Source organism: Hyperolius riggenbachi, chromosome 1, assembly GCF_040937935.1.
Source record: "Hyperolius riggenbachi isolate aHypRig1 chromosome 1, aHypRig1.pri, whole genome shotgun sequence".
NCBI lineage: Eukaryota > Metazoa > Chordata > Amphibia > Anura > Hyperoliidae > Hyperolius > Hyperolius riggenbachi.
Window position 1 is genome coordinate 579,680,368 of NC_090646.1, and position 14,880 is coordinate 579,695,247.

At 44.5% G+C, this 14,880-nt stretch overlaps 1 protein-coding gene across 2 annotated transcripts in view; it reads left to right on the forward strand.

Annotated features, from left to right (window-relative positions):
* Positions 1-941: 941 nt before the first annotated feature.
* LOC137527564 (occludin-like) overlaps positions 942-14,880 on the forward strand; it is a 70,588-nt gene continuing 56,649 nt past the window's right edge. Inside the window, exon 1 of one of the 2 annotated variants that reach the window (XM_068248135.1) lies at positions 942-1,115. The gene's annotated coding sequence lies outside the window, so the exon portion shown is untranslated. Of the gene's footprint in view, positions 1,116-5,868; positions 6,098-14,880 lie in introns of those variants that run through there. The other variant, XM_068248142.1, reaches the window with a different exon arrangement.

A 14,880-nucleotide genomic window follows, 5' to 3' on the forward strand; every position in this document is an offset into this window, starting at 1 on the left:
AATCAGCTAATAGGCTCAGTCGGGTCCAGTCTGGATCTTCTGCGCATGCGTGGTGGATCTCCTGCGCATGCACAGTAGACCCAGACTGATGCGACTGAAGCAGTTACCAGAGCTGATCGCGGCTGAGCGGCAGACTGCGGGAGGACGGTGAGGGACTCAGATGTGCTAATGGGGATGGAGGAAGCCCCAAGTAAATATCAATTCTTCCTGCTTTAACGTCTCTGGTTTATAAAGGGCATGTTATTGGTAAGGTGTGAAAATATAACCTAGGAGAAAACTTCAGAGAAAAACTGATTTACAGCGGAACTGAAGATTGATTTAAAACAAACTGCTTTACTTACCTGGGGCTTCTGCAAGCCCCCAGCAGCCGTCCTGTCCCGCGCCGGTCCTCCACGAGCCTTCATTCTCCCGCCGCAGCTCCGTTCCTCGACTCTTAAGTCGAGGCCAGTGCAGCCCTGCCAAGCGTATCCTTTTTACATGTTCCCATCTGCAATAGTGCTATAGCGGACTTGAACGCGAAGGATACGCGTGGCCAGAGCCTTGTGGGCGCAGTGGCCTGGCGGTGACAATGAAAGTAGCTGGCGGCGGGAGAACGGAGGCTCGTGGAGGAAGCCCCAGGTAAGTGAAACAGTTTATTTTAAATCTATTTTCAGTTCCCCTTTAAATAAGGGCCATAGTTTATTGGAATAACCTTATCACCCCTGTGTACACAGGTCAGAGATCACAGGCTGCCCTGTCTTCTCTTATCATATCAGTGCTGTGCGCCATAACCTTGCTATCAGCACACATCACCTCGGCACAGCACAAGTGTCTTGTTACAGAACAGGAAAAGCAGAGAGACGGAGCAGCCTGTGCTGCTGAGGAGGACACAGAAACCTGTTTCTCTACCTGCTGTGCCACGCCCGTGTCCCCGGGGAGGTGGGGGAGAGAGGGAGGGGCAGACACAGAGGACGGGCTTCTCCAACAATTCCCGCAGCTCCTCCACTACAAACATCTCACACTGTCTGGCGCTGCCTTTCTGCTTGTTGGGTGGAAGTTTCACATCGATCGTCTAATAATCCACTTGTGATCAACTCGTCTGGGCTTTCCATCAATAATCCGCTGAGGGCGCAGAGGTGAGTAGTGTCTATGTGTTCCCTTATCATGCACCTGTTACTAGATCTGTACTATTTACTATGACGGCTTCTATTGAAACTTCTGTACCCTCCTCCCCCATTAGACGGTCATGTGTCAGAGTGGACTTTATGTCTGCCGTAGACGGAACTCTATGAGAGCTGTGATACAGGCAGGTCCTCTATATTCACAAATACCACTGAGCAAAAGTCTCAGGTTAAGAGACAGAAAATGTAAATTGTATAGTAAGCAGGTCATGCCCATCACTGCTATCTGTACAATCTTGTCACCGCTGTGTAGTATGTCAAGCAGATGGAATGCCATTTGAATATATTTTTTTTTCTGACTAGTTAATACTGGTATTAGTCATATCGGTACTTATCCGTTAGCCGGGCGCATCCTCTAGGTGGCGACAAATCACCAGAGTTACAGCTTTCCCTACTATCCATGTCGGCCTGGAGGGGGAATAGTAATTAGCGCCACCTGCTGGATGCGCCCGGCTAACGGATAAGTACCGTCATATCTATGTATACAGTAATTATTTTATTCATATTATAACAGGTGACATCACACTGGAGTTCTAGGAAAAATACTCCTATCTATCTATCCGCACAACTGTCCCCTACTTACAAATGACTAGAGTTACGTTTCAGAGATACATGTGGCCTCAATTCACGGAGCTTTATCAAACGTTTGATAATTTACCTCATGGGTAAAATCTCATTTTGAATTCATTAAAGTGTTATATATTTATCGAATGTTTTACCGATAAAACGTTCAACAAATATATAACACCTTAGTGAATTCAAAATGAGATTTTACCCATGAGGTAAATTATCAAACGTTTGATAAAGTGTTTGATAAACGTTTGATAATGCTCCGTGAATTGAGGCCAAGAGTTGTTTCGCTGTGCACAAAATATACAATACTGGTTTTCTATTACGTATTTTGGTTGTTAAATATTAGTTTTGTATAAAGTGGTCAAAGTAAATTGTGGCCTCAATTCATGGAGCTTTATCAAACACTTTATCAAACGTTTGATAATTTTCCTCATGGGTAAAATCCTAATTTTGAATTCACTAAGGTGTTATAGATTTATCTAATGTTTTATCGATGAAATGATCAATAAATCTATAACACCTAAGTGAATTCAAAATTAGATTTTACCCATGAGGAAAATTATCAAACGCTTGATAAAGTGTTTGATAAAGCTCCGTGAATTGAGGCCAGTGTAAATAAGGAGCTTGGGGCTCCGGTGTGAGTATTACTCTATTGATATGGAGCCCTAAAACCTCAAAATCCACCTGCACAGTGTCGGAGAGATGTAATGCTGGTGCACACCAGAGCGGTTCTGGAGTGTTTTTTTAAAACGCTTGCAGGGGGAAAACTGCTTGACTAATGAAAGTGAATGGGCTTGTGCACACCAGAGCGGGTCGTTTTTTTTCCACAAATGCAAACTCGGGGGCTGCAGCATTTTTTAGATTTCCGAGGTGTTTCTGCCTCAATGATAAAGTATAGGAAAGTGGAAAACTGCTCTGAAAAACGCTAGTTCAGAGCGTTTTTTTTCCAGGTGTTTTTGTTACAGTAGTTGTTCAGTAACAGCTTTACTGTAACAATATTTGAACTCTGCTACACAAAAACGCTCCAAAAACCGCTAGGCATGTTTAGAAAACATCTCTAAACCTGCCTAGAGTCGCTCTGAAAATCTGCCTCAAAAACATGTAGCGTTTTGCGGATCTGCTAGAGGTGTTTGGTGTGCACTGGCCCTGAAAGCGCTTTTCTGAGCGCTTTGTGATTTAAAAAAAATTTTTTTTGATGAGTTTTGCTTTAGTAATCATAAGAATGTTCCAAAAAAAATAAATCTCTGAAACGGAAGTGCTTCTTTGTCGCCTTTTAGCATACTTTACGGCATATAAAGGGTGTTAAATGTTGACTGTATTATAGCAGTCAGGTTTTATTACCCAGTTCCTGTAGTCTATCAGTTTCGGTTGAAGTTGGTCTTTGGTATGTAAACACCCACAAGTAAAATTGCCACACTATTGTCAGTGAAAGTCGGAGAGCCTATAACAGGGCTTGATCAGTAAGGGCTCTTTCACATGTAGAACGCGTGCAGTAGCTGTTCTCCTGCACACGTTATATGCCCTGCGGCGTGTCGTCGGGATGTAGCGGTGCGGTGGACTTTCATTTTACCTTGGTTAACGCAAAGGTTAGACATTGCGTTAAACCGCAGAAACCGGATCTGGTGTGAAAGGGCCCTAGGTAATCTTTTTCTGGGTGAGATGAGGAAACCTCTCATCAATAAATAACATGTTATTCCAATCCCCAGTAAACTGCAAAGGGCATGACTTGCGTTGTGTAAAACTGATTTTTTTTTTTCATTTTTTTTATTTATTTATTTTTAGTGTTTTTTGTTCTGCCTTTAACCTTCTTCTACAAAAAAAAAAAAAATCGGATTAACGCAGACAGCTAAGATCTGGTGAATGCTGAAATACAGATGCATTTTAACTGATTAGTTGTTCTGCAGCATTGCATTTTGAAAAGCTTTCAGTTAAAATGCAAATCAGTTGCCTGTTCAATTATGACTCACTGATTCAGCGTAAACCAGCCCTAGAGCCCTTACACACTAATGCGGCATACACAGATAAAAGTCTCTGGAAAAGGCAAGATCACAGACCAATTTTACCCCATTCCATGTAGTATGAGAGCCATACTCTACACAGTCTATTTTATGGAGCTGAACTCCACGTCAGATAAAATCTTTGCAAGATGCTGCACACAAAGATGCCCGTACACATTCAAAAGATCATTATCTGCAAAAGATCTCTTCCTGCAATAGATCCATTCCTTCAAAATGCATTCATAGTCTATGAGATCTGCAGATCATCATACACACACACCTTGTTTAACAGACTTCATCTGCATATCTGGCAATCATCTGCAGATCTGAAAATCCATCCTGGTGGATCTGATCTGCAGATGATTGCCTGCTAAACAAGGTGTGTATGATGATCTGCAGATCTCAGACTATGAATGCATTTTGCAGGAATGGATCTATTTCAGGAAGAGATCTTTTGCAGATACTGATCTTTTTAATGGGTGCAGCATCTTGAAAAGATTTTCTGATGGGGTGTGCAGCTCCATAGAATAGACTGTGTAGGTATGGCTCTCATACTACATGGAATGGGGTAAAATTGGTCTGTGATCTTTCATTTTCCAGAGACTTTTATCTCAAGTGTATATTGCAGCATTAGGGCCCTTTTCCACTATAGCGATTGCTAAATCGCAAACAGCTAGTGATTTTCGAAACTCTACGGTTTGCTTTTTAACATAGGAATTGCGGTAGGTAATTTCTGCTACCGCAATACGGTTTTTACTTAATCGCAAACCCGCGGCGGAGCGATTATTGCCGTGATTTTGCTATGCAGTGCATAGCAAAATCACGATCACAAACGTCGGGAAATCGACACAAAATGTTGTACTTTTGCTGAATCAGCACGAATGCTAGCGATTGCTAGTGGAAAAGGGGCCTAAGGGCCCTTTTCCACTAGCAATCGCAATCACAAATGCCAGCGATTGCAATTTTTCATTTATTTTGTTATGCATTTGCGATTTTAATTTGCATTTCATTATCCCTCTGAAAATCGCTTCAGAAAGCGATTGCGATTTACAAATCGAATCACTATTGTGGAAAATACTTCTCATTTCTATGATAAATTAGCAACCCTAGCGATTTAAAAATCACTAGCGATTTTGCGATTAAGCTGTGTAGTGGAAAAGGGGCTTTCGTGCGTTGTCACAATCAGGGCTGTGGAGTTGGTTAGAGCTATTTTGGGTACCTTTGAAATAGGAAGTGCGGGAGGCACGTGACAATGAATTTTCGTTTTCCGCAATGCTAGCATTTCTGCCTAGTGTGTTCCTCCCAAAGTGTCCCCTTGCACATTTGATTGATAAACTGACCAAGATTGAGCAAAAGGTTCGGTTGGATATGTTGGGGGCAACAGGTGAAGTGAACAAATTGCTTATAAAATCAACATGCGTACGCCAGCCTAACGGGCCAGGTTTACAAATTGGGGGGGAAAAAGATTATGGTTGGCTACTGTGTACAAAAGGAAATTGGGAATTCCACTTATCACTGTGTGTGTGTGTGTTTGGAGAGATAACTAATGGGATGCAAATAACCCCAGCTTCCATGCACATTGTCTGCTGCTTGAAATGTTACCAGTCCAGATTATCGGAAATTGCATTTTAATGGCCCAGTTCCGAGTTGCATGCAATCTGCATTACATTTGTACTTAAGCCAGAATTGTTTGCATCAATTAACAATCTCTATCGAAGACTAGAGAACAAGGGAACAGTTCTCCTGATATGCAATCTCTGGTGACCCAGGAAATGTGAGTTCACAGTCCAGCCTAAACACTGGCAAGGATATGGCCTTTTGAGGACGGGAGTTCCACGCCTGTTTTAATTGCTAAGCTGCCAGTTTATTAATCATCGGGTAGTGGTTCTCATTTGCAGGCACGTTGTTCTTTTGCTAGGCCAGTAGAGATTTGCATGTTTATTATTGCCAACGTCTTCCGTAGCGCTGTGCGTAGTACAAAACAAATATTGGGGAGCATACAGTGTATACATGAGAAGTTCAGAATCTGAATCCATTTATTTCGCCAAGTACAAAGGGTGGTTGTACCTGGAATTGGTTTTGTCTCATACAGGTTCTGGAAGGATGGGGGGGGGGGGGGAGGAGACAATGTCTGAAAGTCAAGAGCCGAGGCAGCCACACTATGGTACCACCAGTCGCACTTGGCAATCATCTGTCATCCCTAGGGAGAAATATGGGGGTGAGGTAAGAGAAGGAGCAGAGGGAGGCGAAGGTTCAGCAGTGAAGGCCCAGTTCTTCATAAAAGCAACCTGCGGTGATGGCTGACGCTGCTGAGGATCCAGATTGCTGGCATCTGACGTTGCTGGCTAAGGTGTTCCAGTTCAAAAGGTGCAGTAGTGTTGATTTCTGTGGTTGTTCCCAACTCCTGGGCAGCATTCGGCAGGGCTGGTCAAGATAATCTGGCTGCCACAGAAGCTTCTGGCTACAGCAGCCCTTACTTCCAGTGGCTGGCATCACGGAGGGGCTGAACTAAAGGTGTCCCTGCTGCAGTGGAGCAGCAGCACTCGATGGATGGAGCCGGCACCCAGCAAGGCCAAAGGTGTTCCGATCAGTGCGGTGTCAACACACTGTAAAGTCATGACCTCTAGTAACAGAAGTACAAATGCATAATGTGTGGATTGAGGTCACTAAAATTGGTACACGTTCATATAACAAATTGCAGCAAAATAATAGGAGGCGGTCCCTGCCAATGTGAGCTTACAATCTATTGGGGATATTTTCCACTCATCCCATGTCAGGTTTGGAAGGATAGGTTTGAGCATGAAGGTGCGAGCGCACAGAGTTCCTGATACTCCTATTCCTTTTTACCTGAGGAGGCGCGTTAACTGCAAAACCAGTCACAGTTGGGAGTTATTTATTGTTTTGTTTTTGTATTGTGATCTTTGTGTCTTCAAGTAGTAGGTAATTCCACTGCTGCCTCCCTCCCTTTTTCAGGCTACATTCAGTGTTACGGTTCAGCATATCACAGCTTGCTGCATGCCAGTGCATCACCTATGCGACTTTCAATGTGGCGGGTGCGGTATAATGGCATGCGGCATGGTAGCGCACTGCATGCAGTGTCTGATCCCTAGCATTCCTGCTGTTACTGGGGTTGCAATGGGCACTGTGGATGTAGCTTGAGGGCCCCATTAGCGCAAAACTGTAGTGCTAAACTTTTTTGCGTGGGTGATTTCACTGGACAAATGCGTGTTCTTGGAGCGATCGTGATTATCGCTTCTATATATGCTAAATGCAATCTCTCTCGAATCGCCCCAAAAATGCTGCAAGTAACGTATTTGGCGATTTGCAGCTGATCACGAAACGCCCACGATAAGCAGCAAACGCGGCAGTGAGATCATTGCCAATAGGTTTCTGTTGCGCTAGCACTTCAAAAAGCGCTTCGGCGATTAGTGGGAATCACCCTAGTTAGACGGGCCCTAAGCCTACATGTTGTACATGTTCTGATTGGTTCCTCTATTTACTGATTTTTAATTTTTTTTTTTTTTTTTTTTTTTTTTTTTTTTTTTTTTTTTTTTTTACTGTTTGTCTACCCTTGCTGGAGGGGTGCCACCCCTTCTTTGCCTCTTAACCCGAGCGGGGTGGGGGTTTGTTCTTTTGTGGTTGCCTTGGTGGTGACCCTTGTTTTTGCCATAATGACGTACTGCACCATATTGGCTCTCAGTTGTTTGTGATTTTTGTCATACAAGTCATGTTTGTGCATGTAATGTCCTGCAGCAATCTCCATTTCACAGAAAGGAGAGAGCTGATGCTATGTTGAAAGAGCCTTTCTATGCCATTTGCTGCAGCTCTTTTAACTTGATTGGGGGGGGGGGGTAGCTACCGTATAGTCATTATTCTACATTTTGGGTGCTTGCCAAATGCCTGCAATGCCTTTGAAGGGTTTGCAGGTGGTTTCAATAGATCTCCATTGTATGACCGGCAGTAGCCACTACTAGAATGTAGCAGGGGACGGGTGTATTTTTAAAAGCGGCCCTGAACTCAGAACTTCCTCTCTGCTCTTACGCAACAGCATAATAACCTTTAAATAAAAACCTTTCCTGTACAGCTGCACTTTCTACTTCCTGCTTTCATGGAAGCAGACATATTGTTAAGCTCATTTGAAAGCACAGGATGTTATTTGCTTTGGCATTCGGCTGACACGGGAGAGATCAAATTACAACTTGTGCTTAGTCACAGATGAGCGGGAATTGCACAGGCTAAACTCTCTCTAAATACATACAGGGTGCATTTCTCTGTTTCCTAGAACTGAAACCGACTAACTTCGCTTTTCTAATAGCCCTATATTAGTGACAACTTTTGAAATCACATACGCTTAGAAAAGCACTGCTAGTGGGTCCCAGGCCTCGGGCAGGGTTCACACTTGAGAGACTCTAACACAGTTTAATTGCAAGCAGATTTGCACCTTTTGACAGCACATGTTAGTTAATGGGCTGGTTCACTTCTAGTGAGGTTCCCACATGGGTAGGGGGGAAGGGGGGGGAGAAACCTGCTGCATTGGCTGGACACTTGGAAGCTTTCGACATGGTGGTTATAAAAGCGCCCTCCTTATAAAGTTACCACCCTCAGATGTACCTGCATTCTCACCTGAGATTTATTACTTGGCAAATAATTGCTGATCAGAGATTAGATTGTTGCGTCTCCCTCAGCTTTAGGCTGCTTACACACAGGGACGTTACAGGCGCACGTTAGTACAGCCTGTAACGCTCCCCCAACGCACAGCAATATAACACAAGTGGGCTGTTCACACTGCCCACGTTGCGTTGCATGTAACGCTGCACGTTCTTCCGAAAGTGCAGCATGCTACGGCGTTACAGCGGCTTAAGATGCGTTAGACTGTTTGCACATGCTCAGTCATGTTGGGGAGGAGCGGCCAGGCACATGGCTAATTAATATTCACTGCACGTTGTGACGTGCAGTGTTTACTTCCTGGTGCGGCCGCTCTGTGCGGCGATTGGCCGGCGGGACCACGTGATGCTGCATGCGTCGAAGAGTACGCATCACGGACGCCAGAGTGAGCTGCACAATGCGGCTCACTCTGACGTCCACATCGAAGAGCACCAGGCCTTGCGTTAGGTTCACGTTATGCGACCTTAACGTAGCACCTAACGCAACGTCTTATTGTGCAAGTAGCCTTAAGCTGGCCATACACTGGCCCGATTTGCGCCCGTTTCGACAGCAGATTCGATCACTGGGATCGAATCTGCTGCCAATCGTTCGCGCTACACGCCGAATTTCGATCCATTTCGTCCGATCCCGTCGATCGTGCCGTGCGGAAAATAACCGTCGATCGCCCGCGGGTAAAGAGCGCATTGCTAGCGGCGTTCGAGTGCCCAACGACCGACGCAATAGAGCCCGCATACATTACCTGCTCCGCCGGCGCGACTCCAGTCTCCCGGTCACCGCTGCTCTGTCTGCGCTCTGGTCTCCAGGTCCGGCATGCCTCACTTCTTCTAGCCCGGCAGGAAGTTTAAACAGTAGAGCGCCCTCTACTGTTTAAACTTCCTGCCGGGCTAGAAGAAGTGAGGCATGCCGGACCTGGAGACCAGAGCGCAGACAGAGCAGCGGTGACCGGGGAGACTGGAGTCGCGCCGGCGGAGCAGGTAATGTATGCGGGCGGGGGCAGCAGCAGCAGTACCACCACAACAGATTGTGAACGGTTTCAGGCTGAAATCGGTTCACAATCTGTTTGCTGTAAAGGTAGCCATACGATCCCTCTCTGATCAGATTCGATCAGAGAGGGATCTATCTGTTGGTAGAATCTGATGGCAAATCGACCAGTGTACGGCCACCTTTAGGGTTCACACTTCTTTGTAGAACAGCAGTCATCTAAAATGGATTTATTTTGGACAGACTATTATTGTATTTTGCTTCCCCGAGTGGCTTTCTGCTCCCCTCCCTTATCCGGAGTTCTGCAGAGCTGATTTCACATGTTCCTTGCATGCCTGCTGAGATGCTGGATTATGCTTTACATGACTGAAAATAATCTGTGTGTGCCAAACTTTTGCATTGGATGCCCTGTATGTAGCAATTTGGAATCTGTTACCAAATTTTAGAGTCCATCTACTTTGTTCTCTCAAACTCCACCCAGAAAAAAATTGGCTACATGATATCTCTTGGTAAACTGTCCTTCTCTTGGTAGAGTGGCATGGACTGGCCTTCTCTTGGTCGAGAGTAGGCGGAGCATGAGTTACTTAAATCTCGACTTTCACAATGGTGGCTCTTATCGGCTGCGCATCCAACAGCTGTGTCACTCCTCATGTGACATGCCAGTTTATGCTGGTTAGTCACATTGAAGAATGACACTTGTAGCTATGGAGACAGGATGCTGGATGAGCGCTGGATGCCGAGAGTTGAGTAACCTGTTGCCGGCGCCCCTGACTGTTCAGGTCAAAGTCAGTGATACGGACTGCTACACCACATTTATTTCGCACATTTCCCCAGCAATGTGTTCTACTCATCCAATCATTGTCTGATGTCTGTGGCAAGCTTCAGAGCCTGGCAACGTATTTTTCTCTAACTAGACCATTCAAATTTTGTTTACTAAAGAGAACATTCAAATTTTTTTTCATGGTTGTCTTGACCCGCGGAATACCTTTAGATGAAGCACTCATAAGCATATAATTATTGTTCAGACTACAAGGTTATTTTTGTATTTTTATGTCTGTTATAGAACCAGTTCTGAGGCTTTAAAAAACTTCTTATAACTTTTTATTAAAGATAATAACATGCATTAACATTTGTTGCTGATACTCCCAGTGCCTTGTTTTGGAAGTACAGCGAGCCACAAACTCATACCTTTTTATAAGTGAAGGTGGCTTTCTGTTCTGATAGTCACTTTAGCCATGCTTGGCTCGATAATTGCCTTGGTATGGCAAGTGATGACTGATTACTTTCCAGTTGTAGATCATTTGGGAGCTAGTAGTGAACAAATGTGACCAGAAGTCTAATGGAATGATCGGTTTCGGTATGCTGGAGAGGACTTGCTCAAATTGGCTAGGTCAGGTGTGTGGCGTTGGATTTCCTGAGGACAGGTGGACCCCCACCCCCTTCATGGTGAAATGTGCAGCCTTGCAATGAGTTTGACCCCAAATTGTGGCCAGAGCGTTCGATTGCCTACGGGCTATATTCTTTGTGTGTGCCTAAGGTGTTTTAGTGAGGATTGATGTTACTTGTATCGCAATCAAAAATGTGATCCAATGTATCTAAACCAGTAGCTTATTTATAAAAAAAATTCCCAGGGTGAGTGCTATAACATTGCCATTTTTAGGTGGCCATAAACCAGTTAATGTGGCCTAAAGATAGTTCCCTCTCAGAACATTATCTGATCAAATCCCTCCACACAACACACACAGATTTTCAGTAGTTGTCAGCATGAAAGCCTGCCAGGTCTCCCCTCTGTGATTCATATTTGTAACAGGGCTGTGGAGTCGGTACAAAAATCTTCCGACTCCTCAGTTTATGAAACCTCCGACTTCAACTCAGACTTCGGGTACCCAAAATGGCTCAGACTCCTTATTCTAATACTTAACGCCCTGTTAAGTATTAGACTTAAGGTGACCACTAATGAGCCAACCTTTTTCATCCAATCTTACCATTTCTATGTAATATAAGGGAACTGCCTAAATTATCCATTCAATGTATTTACTCAATTTACCCTTATACTACATATATCTGGTAAGATTGGATGAAAAAGATTGGATCATTAGTGGCCACCATAAAGAGTCGGAGTCATGTGGATTTTGTACAAAATCATCCGACTCCCGACTTCTCAGTTTATGAAATCACCGACTCCGGGTACCCAAAATTACTCTGACTCCTCAGCCCTGATTTCCTACCTAAGGCAGGAAGCTCTGCTGCGTTGGCCATTGAAGTCAATGCCCCACTCCATTTGCACTTCACATGCAAATATTAAGCACCTTAGGCAGGGTTCACACTTATTGCGAATAACTGATTATTCACATGTGGTATTTTTTTTTTCCGCTGTAAAACTTGCGGTTGTATGCTAATTTGCTCACTTTTTTTTTTCTGCCAATGAAAGTCAAAGGGAATTTGCATGCGATGCAGATTTATGCTGCAAGATGTGAGTTTTTTTTTTTTTTTTTGCATACGGAAATGTGAATGCTATTTTGTGACTTTTAGCAAAAGTTCGCTTCTCCATTGACTTTCATCAGATGTGCAGTGAACATGTTTTTGCACATGTGTGTATAATATAAAATATTAATATTGGACCAATGTAATTGCTGAGGGGGCATTCAGTAATGTGTCTAACATATGATTATTGTGCTGTAATATGTATGAACAGAGGCGCCGAGTAGAGTAAAGCAGCAATGTTCTAAAAAAATGATAGAGGGAAGTCGAGGTGGACTTACCTCCCTCTGGTAGTGGACATATACTCAAATGCAGAGTAAAAAATATACAATTTATTCACAGCTCCATAAAATCGCAAACGCGTTTCGCGGTCAACAGTCCCGCTTCATCAGGCAGTACAGGAGCGTATAAAACTGGTGCAGGTCCATAAAGCGTGTGAGCGCCTCTGTGACAGAGGCGCTCACACGCTTTATGGACCTGAACCAGTTTTATATGCTGCGGGACTGTTGACCGCGAAACGCATTGCGATTTTATGGAGCTGTGAATAAATTGTATATTTTTTACTCTGCATTTGAGTATATGTCCACTACCAGAGGGAGGCAAGTCCACCTCGACTTCCCTCTTTATCATTTTTTAGAACGTTGTTTTACTCTGCTTGGCGCCTCTGTTCATACATATTACAGCACGATTAAGTCCACCCCTGGTGGAGGGGTTCTTTCCCCATTTTCCGATCTACAGAGAGCGACTTTTATACCTGAGTGGGGTCAGGTACTAATACTCCCCACCTGCCTGTCATGTGGTGATGGTAACCCACCTTTGTGAGTATAATAACCTTTGACATTACATTATATATTGAGCTTACCAGACAATATTGCACTATTGGGCTCTTGGTGTCCTCTGTTTTGTTTTTACAAACATGATTATTGCACAGCATAGTTGTGAGGAGATTGCTCAGTGTTGTCATGAAATGTAAGTGATGTCACACAGTCTTGACCATATGTGCACAAATTGCCTGATACAGTTACTATCCTCCCACCTTGCATCTGCTGTCCCCCCTGAGCTTCATGTGTTGCGCTAGACCGCTCCTTCATCTTTGTGCAGTCAAGCTTGTGTTCGCAAAGAGGAAAGGGGCAGGCCACATAAAACAATGTAAGGTCTGTAAATAATCCCAAAAATGCATTTGATGTGAGGAAACTCCCTATGTGGGGGCCTATCCTGCTTCCCTGCTGCATACACTTTGCTCTGGTACTCACAGCAGGATCCCTGGTGTGTTCCTGAAGGAAAAACAGAGCTCAGGAGGCAGGTGCATTCAATCCTCGGCCACAGCACTTGTTCCTGTGTGGTACTGGTGACAGAGCAATTGTTTAAAGAAAGTCATGAGATGGATCAATCAAATGACCATATTTATATATAACTTATTTTCTAGAGGCTTTTTATGCTGCCCTGCCTACATTCCTGCTTTGTGAAGGAGGCACAAGGTTAGGGATTGTTGGGTGACTCCAGAACAAGAAGCAGCATCGCAATTCAGGGGACTTTAGGGCAGTGGATTACAAATTCTAACGTGTGTTTTTATTTATTTTTGTTTTGTTTTGTTCCCCCCCCCCCCCCTCTCCCCCCCCCCATATGTTTCTGTATGGATGGCCAGTGCTCCTAATGTATGTAATAACCCCACACCATAACAGCAGAAAAAGTTTTTTGAATTCAGGATTAGCATCTTTATGACTTAATACACTCAGGCCAGTTGCTGTTGAAATTTGTGGTGTTTTTTTTTTTTTTTTGTTTGTTTGTGATAATACCGCTTTAACACCGAACAGGTTGCCGTGTGGGCGATCCTGCTCTGGTTATGATCTGTGATACAAACTTCCTTGTAGTTACTTGCTTTAAAAGATAAGCAAATGCATAATAAACATTCCTTTGTTAGGGCCAGCTCACACTTGCTTAGAAAACGAACCTGTTGGGGATGTTTTTTTTTTTAAGCTCTGCTTAAACGCAGAAAGTGGATCATAAGTTAAAAAAAAAAAATCCACTTGCTGTGGAAGGCTAGATGGAACGCAAAGTGCCAACTTGGCATGTTAGACCGGACGGGAAAATTGTATCCAATGAAAGCCTATGAGAACAGACACTGTCCTTTGACATGGGAGACCAGGGTTCAAATCCTGGCTAGGTCAAGTACCTATTCAGTAAGGAGTTCAAGGCAAGACTCCCTAACACTGCAGGGTGGCCTCCTGAGCGCGTCCCAGTGGCTGTTCGGATTATTATGATTCTCACTAGGCTAGTTGCTGCTCATCGCCAGCACTTGCTCCCTGATGCACAGCCCGGTGGTCAGTATTAGCAAAGGGATCTCCACTGGGCTGCGAAAGATCAATGGGAATCCTCATCAACAGAGAGAATTTTCATTGGCTCATGATGGACCAATGAAAATTCTCCCTGTTGCTATAAATGTCCTGATGGAGCCTATGGAGAGTCCGTGCTTCTGCTGGCCTCTGGGCTGAATAGATGAACCGAATGGCGGCGGGACAGGTGAGCGACGATGCATACGGCTGATGTGATGGACGTAGGAACAGATGCAGAATGGAAGGTAAATTGTTGCAAGCGGATGCAAAACGGACAGGATGCGCTTAAAGTTTCCGTTCTGCATCTGCTCTAGTTGTGAACCGGCCCTTATAGATGATACAAATTCTGTAATCTAGTGTCTACTAGAGTTGGGCGAACAGTTCGGCTGTGTTAGCCGAACTGTTCGGCTGCCCAACCTGTCATTTTGCTGTGGCTCTTAGTACTTCCGGGTCGCAATGACCCGGAGTAGTACGTCTGCGCTGGCCCGGCGGAGCGCGTCCTAGATCGCGCTCCCGTTGCCGGGCACTCTCTGCGCATGTGTGTGACGTCACTCATTCCTGCTTTCATGGAAGCACACAGGGTTAACATCCTTTGTTTACAAATTAGCTGCTCTGCCGAGGCAGCCAGCTGACACACAGTGGTGATTAGTCACAGATGGGGGGGGGGAGGGGGGGGGGGGAATTAGACAT